The sequence below is a fragment of the Solanum lycopersicum genome, chromosome 9, assembly GCF_036512215.1.
Source record: "Solanum lycopersicum chromosome 9, SLM_r2.1".
NCBI classification, from domain to species: Eukaryota; Viridiplantae; Streptophyta; class Magnoliopsida; order Solanales; family Solanaceae; genus Solanum; species Solanum lycopersicum.
The window spans coordinates 60,565,379-60,576,388 of NC_090808.1; the positions used below are offsets into that span (position 1 = coordinate 60,565,379).

The 11,010-nt window shown below is 29.9% G+C and overlaps 1 long non-coding RNA gene across 1 annotated transcript; it reads left to right on the plus strand.

Annotated features, from left to right (window-relative positions):
* Nucleotides 1–9,425: 9,425 nt before the first annotated feature.
* On the plus strand, nucleotides 9,426–9,792 carry LOC138338659 (uncharacterized). Its single transcript, XR_011211829.1, has 2 exons — nucleotides 9,426–9,521; nucleotides 9,631–9,792. It is a non-coding gene; the product is annotated as an uncharacterized lncRNA (long non-coding RNA).
* The last annotated feature ends 1,218 nt before the right edge of the window (nucleotides 9,793–11,010 follow it).

The following is an 11,010-nucleotide window of genomic DNA, read 5'->3' on the forward strand; positions in this document are numbered from 1 at the left end:
TAGTTTAAAATTAACCGAAACGTTTCAATTTTTTAGTTGACTAACCCGACCCGACTTGGATCCGCACGCAATCCATTTTATTCGAACTTTCCCATTTTATTTAAATTTCTCGCCATGATTATTCTAAAGTTGCAACTTTCAGGAACAGTCAGTACCATTTGAAAGGTTGCAAACTTTCATTAATGGTAGTGTGAATTCTGAAAGGGTTGCAACCTTTCGGAACCTGTTTTTCTTGCCTATAAGTACCACTCATTCTTCAGAATATTTACTTACGAATTTTCTGAGTTTCTTCTTCTTCTTCTGCACTAAAATTTTCTTCGTGTACTTTCCTGTTTTTGATTGGTTCGCTGACACCAGAGTTTTTGGTATCTATACTCTATTGATTGAGATCATTTTACCCTGCGAGGTCATAATCCAAATCAAAACTAACCTCAGATACTAGAGGGGAATAATTTCCTTAAGGGGACACTGTGAGTTCAATGGACTTGATCTTTTTCCTATTCAAAATTTTCTGGTATGTGTTTTTACAGATTTTAATTTATTCATTAATTGATTTATGTTCATCTTTTGTACTTATTCTGAAAACTTTAGTTACTTCGTGTTTCTGTAAAGTTCTATCAAAAGTAGTAATTCTGTTTTTTCCAAACACAAATCGGCCACATGATTCTCTTTATCTCCCTACCCAAGTGTGCATATTATCTGATCTCCCTTCTTTTGTCTAGGCATGGGCATAATATGGTTCAAACCAAAAAAATCAACCGAATCGATTATTTTTAATTTTGATTTCGATTTTTTGGTTATTTTGATCTGTTTCAATTTTGAATATTTATATTTCGATTCGATTTTCTATTTTTAGATTTAAAAATTTTGTTAACCGAAAAACCTATATATATATATATATATATATAATTGTAATTTGTTACCCCATAAGTCCATAACCCATGCGGCCTTTACTATTATTCTCAACAGTTAGCCTAAGCCCAACTACATAAATTCCTATTACTCAACAGTTAGCCCAAGCCCAACTATCCAAATTCATAAATCCTAACTCAAATACCCATAACCCAATTACCCAAGCCAATTTTCCTAAATTGATAAATCCCTAAATTAACTTCATACAAATTACAAATACTGAAACCTTCTTCTTTGAAACACACCGACCAGTCTACTACTGTCGACCGTCGTTCGTCTACTAGTCACGTCGTCACGCCGCCAACCGCCACGCTGTCAGTCTGTCATGCAATGACGCAGATACGCAGGCCGCAGCAGCAGCCAGCAGCACATGCTAAGTCGCTAACGTCGACGATAGCCCGAGTCCCGAGACGCAGCCACGTCGATCGCCGCCCGCCGGATCGCCGCAGCCGCCACTTCCGTCTTATCATCAGTTCATCACTCTCACTTATCTCTCAACTCTTATCTCTCGTTTGTAGTCACTCATAACTGTAAGTTAGTCAAATATTTTTGTACAGAAGAAGCATGTTTATGACCCTTTAGCTATGCTTGCTCCTGGACAGAATATCTTCCAAAAAGCAGTATCAGTTTCATAACAAATGTTGTTATTTGAAACTGATAGCAACGACTAATTCTACGTTAGGTAAATATGCAGCACAATCAAATAGAAAATGAATTCTACTTGGTTGTAGCCAATGTAAAATGTGAATAATAGTTATTAATTCATATACTATTTCTTATGTCTTTTCTGTACATGTAAGTTTAAGAGAAAGCTAGCTAGATTCAGTAGCACTATTAGGCAAAAAGAAGTAATGTATCAAGATGCAATGGGAAAAAAATATTGACACAAATGTATGAATTCTTTCATTAATACTCATGATATTGTATCTCCTGTTTTGATTTTCAAGTGATCTGATACTATAAGAATGTTATTTATGCAGCAAAATCAAGAAGACAATTCAATAACTGCGAAAATCAAGCATTCATTAGAACTATAACACATCACAGTGCTTAACTCTGTGACATTCATTTCATTAAAACAGGACTTTAACCTACATGATTTCATCATATACAACAATAACTTGAGAAGCAAAATCACGAGATGAAACAACGATTAGTTAATAGAAGAATTTGGCTGAAAGGGTTCAAATTATTATATCTATATTACTATATATTGCAGAGCAATAAAATCATATGCATGAACTCATTTTTTGTGCTCTTGTGTTTGATTTTATTGTTTGTTTTCTTGTAAGTTGTAACAAAGCTGAGGGGCGAGGGATATTTTGACTTTGTGAGGCCTGATCCTTGTAACTTTGTTGATTGTTGTTCTTGTTGTTTGTTTCACTTTTGTATAGATGGCACAAATTGGGAGTAAGGGAAGTGAAAGTGGAGCTTCAAATGAGAGCATACCTTACAACTCATCTCCCAGTGAGGTTGAAGTTGATGTTGATACTTCAAAGAAAAGAAAAATCATGGAACCTAAAGCTAATTATTGGAAGTATTTTGAAAAGTTCACCAATGAAAATGAAGATAGTAAAGCCAAATGCAAGTATTATGCAAAAGCTTATGCATCTTCTACATCATCTAATGGTATGTCATCAATGAATACTCATATGAGAACATGTCCTAAATTTCCTCGTGACACCGTAGATGAAGGTCAAAATCTAATTAATTTACTACGATTTTCAATGGGAGCAAAGGAAGGGGTTATTAGCACTTGGAAGTTTGATCAAGCATAAAGTATGAAAGCTTTAGCCAAAATGATAATTGTTGATGAGCTACCATTTAGTTTTGTTGAGAAAGAGGGTTTTAAAAACTTCATGAGAGTTACAATGCTGCAATTTCATATTCCTTCTCGTAGAACTGTGACGAGAAATTGTTATGAACTATACCTTAAGAAAAAAACCTTTTGAAGAAGATTTAGAAGCACGTCCAAGAGTTTGTCTTACAACAGATACTTGGACCTCAATACAAAAAATAAACTACATGTGTTTGACAGCCCACTTTATAGATAAAAATTGAATTTTGCATAAAAGAATAATAATTTTGTCCTATTTCTAGTCATAAGGGCGTGAATATGGCGGCTTGCATTACTAATTGTTTGCTTGAATGGGGTTTGGATAATGTGTTTACTATTATAGTTGATAATGATAGTTCTAATGATGTTACTGTGAAAGAAATGTCTAAAAAATTGAGCAATTGGAGAATTAACATTATGGATGGTGACAATCTTCATGTGAGGTGTACGGAACATATCCTTAATCTTATTGTGCAAGATGGGTTGAAGGAAATTGGTAAGTCTGTCAAGCTAGTGAGACAAGCCGTGAAATACATTAAACAATCTCCCACAAGACTTAGGAAATTTAAAGAATGTTGTGAATCTTAATTGATAACTTGTAAGAAATCATTATGTTTAGATGTTCCTACTAGGTGGAACTCTACATATTCGATGCTTGATATAACACAACATTTTGAGCTTACATTTGAAAGATATAGTTTTTATGATATTGGGTATTTTAATCATCTTCGTACCTTTGGTTCTGATTCTTCTGAAAACAAAGATGGAACTAGTGTTGAAGATGGAACTACTGCAAATATTCTTTCAAGTGTTGACTGGAAAAATGTGAGGTCAATGGTGAAATTTCTTGAAACTTTTTATGTACTTACTTTGAAGGTCTATAGTTCTAATTATGTCACTAGCAATACACACTTTGTTGAAATTGCTGAACTTAATCTTATTTTGAAAGAGATGATGACAATTGACAAATGGAGATCGTAATTTGAAAGAAATGGCGGAAAGTATGAATGAGAAGTTCAAAAAGTATTGGGGTGAACCACAAAAAATGAACAAGATGATCTTTATTTCATCTGTATTGGATCCCCGTAACAAGCTTGATTATGTTTCATTTGCAATTGTGGGTATGTTTGGTAAAGAAGTTGGGGAAAAACTATGTTCAGAAGTGAAAAAATACATGAACAAACTGTTTGAATATTATGTCAAGAAAGCCCCAAAAAGCTCTTTACATTTACCATCTTCACCCACTTCATCTGACAATTCAATAAGTATATCTAGTGTGAGTGGTTGTGGCAACTTTGTAAATAGAGGAAGAATGAGAACGAAACAACAATTTGAGAAGCATAAAGAAGTTAGTGGAAGTTCAGGTAATAAATCAGAATTTGAAAGATATCTTGCGGAAGATATTTAGCCAGATAGTGATGACTTTGATATATTAATGTGGTGGAAAGTTAATGAGCCGAGATTTCCTATTCTCGCGGAGATGTTTCGTGATGTGTTAGCCATTCCCATTTCAAGTGTCGCATCAGAATGTGCATTCATCACAGGAGGTCGTGTTCTTGATCCCTTTTAGGAGTTCATTAACTCCTAAAATTGGTGCAATCTCTTATTTGTTCAAGATTGCTTAGAAGTGAGTCTTTTCCAATCAATATTGAGGAAGATTTAGAGTATCTTGAACAACTTGAACTTGGTAAGAATTTGATATTTGTATTAACTATATTGAAAATAATTTTGTTACTTGTGTTTCTTAACAACTAACAAATTCTTTCATATTTTTTTAGATTTTGCTTGTAGTGGAACTGAATCTAGTATAATTGATATATAGTTGCAGCTTGTAAGTTCAACTATCAACTAGTGATGTGTGGTAACGAGTAAGTAAAGAACTTATTTACATAACTTGCTTAATAGTTTTATATATTCTATTATGAAATGTAGATCATTTGTCTAAACAATTCTATTTTCTCGCAGGTCCATCAGTGTTTTGTTATTTTCTTGGTTGCTATTTGCTAGAACTTGGAAGCTATTGCAATGGAGGTTGCAAGTTGCAACGATGTTTTGTTGGTTTATAAATCTCTTTGTTGCTGGAAGTTGCAATGAGCCAGATAATGATGACTTTAGTTTGTAACTAACTCTATTTTAGTGATGGACACACGTTTATTGAACTTTCTAGTGTTGTTGTGATGTTGTCTTGACTTTTGATAGTTTTTTTTATTATTGATTGAGTCGATATTTAGTTATCACAATGGCCGTTTTACCATTTTTTATATTAAATTTGGTTAAACCGAAACTGAATCGAAATAAGCCGAATCGAATTTATAATAACCAAACCAAATCAAATTTATTTCGATTTTGTTTGGTTTCATATTTGGCCAAACTAAAAAACGAACCGATATTTACGAACAGAACCGAACTGACCGAACGTCCAGGCCTACTTTTGTCTATCAATCCAAAGTCTTACTTTCAATATTTCTACATGTTATACAAGAAAAGTGTATATTAGTTGAAGATTTTCCTAGGAATTGTGTACGAAAATTGACAGGAAACTCAGTTTCTTGTGAAATTTCCTGCCAAAAGAAATCTGATGGTAAAACCTTCCTAGGTAATTATTTCTTGCGAATTTTCAAAATCCCTAAGTAATTTACCTAGAGATTTATATTTCGTATGTAATTACTTGCGAATTTTCTTACAAAAATTATTTTAAAATACAAATATTTTTTTTGGTAAAAATGAACAAAATAGACATTTCTTATCATTTTTTTCCTCAAGTAAATCTGCAGGAAGATATTCTAATAATTTTTTAAGAAATTTCTTGTAAGCAAATATAATTATTATATCCTATATAATTATTAATTAATTTATTATACCACCTAGACATATACACCTCTTCTCTAATAGTTGTGTTAAATCCAAATTTTTACATATACACCTCTTCTTGATTGCTTGTATTTAATATAATCTTCCACCTATTATTAAAGAGAAAATTGTATAAAATAGCAAATTAATAACCTAAATTAAATAGAATAGCTAGGGTTTGATTTAATTGTGCTCCATAGCAAACATTATCTAAAATTTGCCAGCGTCTCTCTCCCAGGAATCTCGCTCGCCACTCTCCATTCTCGCTCGCCTCTCTTGCTTTATACACAGAAGTGTATAATTCTGTTTCTGTTTTGTATAAAGCGAGAGAAAATTGTATATACACATGCAAAAATATATATCTTCGTGTTATACACTTAATTATACAATTTACAAACATTTTACTTCAAAAATTTCAGAAAAAAAGGCCAACGAATTATACAATTGCGAATTATACAATTGCAGTGAAATACAATTTTCTCTAGCTTTATACAACAAAAGTGTATATATTGTGTTTCTGTTTTTGTATAAAGCGAGAAAAACATATATCTTTTTGCTATAAACTTATAATTATGCAATATACATACATTTTAATTCGATTCAACTATATGCAAAACAAATTATACAATTGCAGCGAAATAAGCCAGCGAATTATACAATTTAGGCCAGCGAATTATACACTTGTATATGTATAGCGAATTATATAGTTTTTATGTTTGCTATAAAGCGCAATTATGCAAAGTTTGCTATATTATACAAATATGAATTTTTTATTTGCTATATGTGAAAGTTGCCCATTATTAAATGCACAACTTAATTCCTTTCCGCTACCCAATGTCCAACCTATACTAATTGCTACATTTTCACAATAATTAAAGTCATAACATTATATATGAAAAATTGTTAGTGTATGTGCTGCAACTTATACTAATTAATGACAATACACTTACTTTTAGTATTTTCTCCAAATTTATTAATTTTTAAGCTAAATTAGATTAAATTAATGAAGTATATTAAAATATAATTTTAACATTTATAAATTACACAAAAAAGAACTATAAAGTCATCTCATATTAATATTAATATGGTAATGAAATATGTGTTGAAATATTGGCTAAATTTCATGTAATTTAAATATAAATTATTACCACACAACATATCATGAAAATTTTATGTTAACACTTTCCATGAGATAATATCCATATCTAAGCATATAAAACGTAGACAAAATTTAAATTATACATACAAAATTCTTATAAATAAGTAACTAAAAATATAAATATATTTATAACTTTAATGTGGAAGGAAGTTATAATTGGTAGTATATCTTATTAGTTATGTGCGGCACTTAAAATTTAAATTTATCTTTAATAATTATATTTTAATATATTTAATTATCTATTGAAAAATAATATCACTATAACTCACTATAAATAAATTATATCATTTTTAATCTCGATAAATACATAATATTGAAGAGTTGTAAGGTATCATATATAGAATGATACCTAAAATCCTAAACATTTTAAGTTTCTCACGATTGGATTGGTGTGAAGGCGACTCTTAATTTCATTTGTATCGTTCAATATATGATACGTTACAATTATGTTGAGTTAATTAATCAAAATAAAAGTTCTACTTGAGCATCCTATGTATAATGCCCAATAGCCAAAGTTTGAAAATTTGTCAACTAATATATATATATATATATTCATCCTTTTTATTTTCCCTTGTTCAGTTCATTAAGATCAAGGGCTGATTTAGGATTTTGATATAGTGGGTGCCACAACATTCGAGTAAGATAAAAGGACCGGTTGCTTTAATTTTGGGTTACAATTCGAATTATTGATTTTTATTTTATTTTTATATATAAATTCATCAAATACGCATGTTAGTAATATTTTATTTCAAATATTCTGAGATTGCAGATGACTACATAATTCAATTTTTATTTTCTTTTTGAAATTAGATGTCTGAAACTTTGAGGGAAAAAAAGTTTTTTCACATTAAAATTTGTTCTTGTATTAACCATCTAATAGATTAAGTACGGAAAGAATAAAAATTGACTTTATGTGTTTTTGGAGATATAAGTACGGAAAGAATAAAAATTGTAGTTTCAGTCTAGTCATCTTACTTTGCAAGAACGTTAGTGAAGATGGAAAGAACCTTTAATTATTTTTTTTAAAAAAAAGATCTAATAATAATATTCATCATTTTTAAAAATTATATTTTTCAAAAACTATTATTTAAATATATTCTTAATAATATTTATGTGATGTTCATAATTCAGTACTCATTAGTTGATAAAAATAAACATGCAACGCTCATATCAAGAGGTCAATAATTAGTGCAAGAGAAAATTAAAAAAAATAAAAATTAAACAGAAAAAAGTCAATTTGAATTAATAAAAAGTAGTAAATAAATACGAATGAATAGATAAAAAAAATTGCGCCATTTACATACTAATAAAAAAGACAAAAAAAAAAAGAAGAAGAAGAAGAAAAGGAGCAAGCAAAAAGGAAGTGTTGGCAGTGAGGTTTGAACCTGGGTTGGCTGTGTGGCATAGCATTCCTTCACTAAATGAGTTGTTCCGAATTTCAGTCAGTGAGTGGCAAAAGTAATATATATTGAATTATTGTGCATATTTACATATATAAACAACGTTTTTTTCAAGATCACTGGGTGCCGTGGCACCCCCACCAGTCCACGTAGATCCGCCCCTGGTTAAGATACACATTACTTCTCTATCATCTTTGGACAATGAATTCTCACCTCTTTGATTTCTCGTTCGGTGATATGACCATTCAACAATCTCAATAGAGTCAACAAACTAATCTTATTGGGCATCTTTTTTTAATCTATACGTGCTCACTAGATAGTTTAATGTTTAATTTTTTTTATTTTGTTATTTGCTATCTTCGATTTTAACATTTTTTTATTAAAATTACTTTTACTAATGTTATTGTAATTGTCTTCTATGTAATTTGTTTTTTCAAGTCAAAAAATTCCTAAGTAAATTCTCAATAAATAATTTTCAGCTGAATTTGTAGAAAAAAGTTCCTATATATTTTGCAAGTAACAAATCTCTTAGGTAAGTTTCAAAATATAAATCCCCAGAAAATTACGCAACAAATTATTCCCCAAATAATTTTTCAAGTAATAAAATTCCTAGGTCAATCCCCAAATATAAATCCCCAGTAAAATTTCACAGCAATTAATCCCCAAATTAAGTAATAAAATTCCTAAACAAATCCCCAAATATAAATTCTCAACAAATTTCAGAGCAACTAATCCCCAAATAATTTCCCAAGTAATAAAACCTTTAGATAAAAAAATATCTCCAGAAAAATATGTAGAATTGATTACCTGGGAATTTTCTATGGAATAAGAAAAAAAATTCAAAATATTTTTTTGGTTCATTTACGTGTGGATTTAGGTAAAAAATAATGTACTTACCATTACTTTTTCCCACGTAATATCACAAGTTCATGTTTGGCGCAAAATGACGCAAATTTTACATGCAGAATTTGTTGGTATTATACATTCCGTAGGTAATATATTCTAATATTGAAGAACTTAGAACTTTTGCAATAAAAAATTCCGCATGAAATAGTTACGAAAATTTTCCGTTGAAAAAATTCTCATGTAATTCACAGTTTTCTTGTAGTGGTGGATATCATGTATCAAATCATATTTCAAACTTCAAAAGATTAAGCACGACTTTAAGAGATCTTCTTCTTGACTTTTGAGGATTAGAAATATACTTGCTTTCTATATCTAGTCATCTTATATATAAATACAAGTGCATTGAAATATTGAAAGATTCGAGAAAAATTATTACTACTCTTTCTCTCTATTGCTTTGTTATTAAATTTTAATATTTTATTTTATAACACGTTATCAACACGAAATCTCTTATAAGGTATGTTTCGGTGATATAACTATTTTTATTTTCAAATTCTAAGCACAAGTATATTTCAGAATATTTTCAGTTTATAATTTTGTTTTCATTTGAGATTTTTTTATTGCAGGGTTCGAATCTACATCCGCTAATATTCAATGCGTTAGACCGAATTTCTCATTTATCAACTGAAGATTTAGCTAGAGATCCTGTAATTTCTTGAAATTCATGAGTTAGACCCAAAGATAAAAATTGAAAATCGTATAAGTTTTTTGAATGCGTTTATATACTTCAAGTGATTCTCTTGGAAGGAGTTTGTTCATCTATGATTTTAATTCTATTAAAAGAGAAAACTAAGAAATAAAAGAAATCAATATGATATACAAATACAAATAAAAAGAAGAAGATTGAAACTGCAATAAGAAAAATTAAAAAGAATATTTTTTAAACAGTCAGAAGTTGCCTTGAAATATCGACAGATTTGAGAGGGGAAGAAGAAATTTTTAAAATCCGATTGTGGTTGAGTGAATTAATGAGACATTAAAAAAATTATGTAGAAAGAGAAAATATAACTTTGAATAAGTGCGAAAACATAATTATACAAAAATGAACATGGTGTAGAGAATAGCAAAAGAAAGAGTATAATTTGGGAACTCTTCTGCTAGCCTAAGATCATTAACTAATATCAGAAGATTCAACTAAGGAAGAGGAAGCTAGAAAGGAGAAAGATTATTTTGAATAAGAAAAACTTTGATATAGAAGAAGACCAGTTGATTTGGATTAATTGCAAATGACTATGGTCACCTCTATATATACTAGAGTAAGGATTCTAACTATCTAACAAAAATCTAGATTTTTCTATAATTCACTATAAATATCTACTTTTGTAGAACATCTATACAATTCCTACATACATCAAGTACTTAAGATACTACTCTACATAACTCTAGCAAGTTCTATTAAGTATTTAGGATTATTTATACCACCAAAAAATCATCTTTATCTTTCACACATGGCCTACGTAAATATGGTTAAAGATTTATGGGGAGCGGTAAATTATTTGAATTATAGCTATGTTAAATAATTAAATAATATATATTTGTTAATTAGTTGAGTGTTTTTCCATTCTTTGGGTTATTAGATGATTATTTTATGGGAAAATTTCGCAACAAAGCAAACTTATACTATTTAATTACTCATCATAGCTATAGTTTGCTATAACTATCACTCGCGACTAACATTATACATTAATTACGTGAGCTGACTTTGAATTTGTATAGTTAGTCATGTTTGTATATGTATAATTCGCAAGAATATACAAATACGCATGTATAATATACAATTATTTAACTTATCTCTCCCACTCTCTGCCCTCTCTCGCTTGCCTCTCTCCTCCATCTCCCAATCCCGCTCGCCTCTCTCCTCCCTCTCCAAATCTCGTTTGCCCTATATACAAATGTATATGTATAATATACAATTATATACATATATAATTTACCTCTCTCCCACT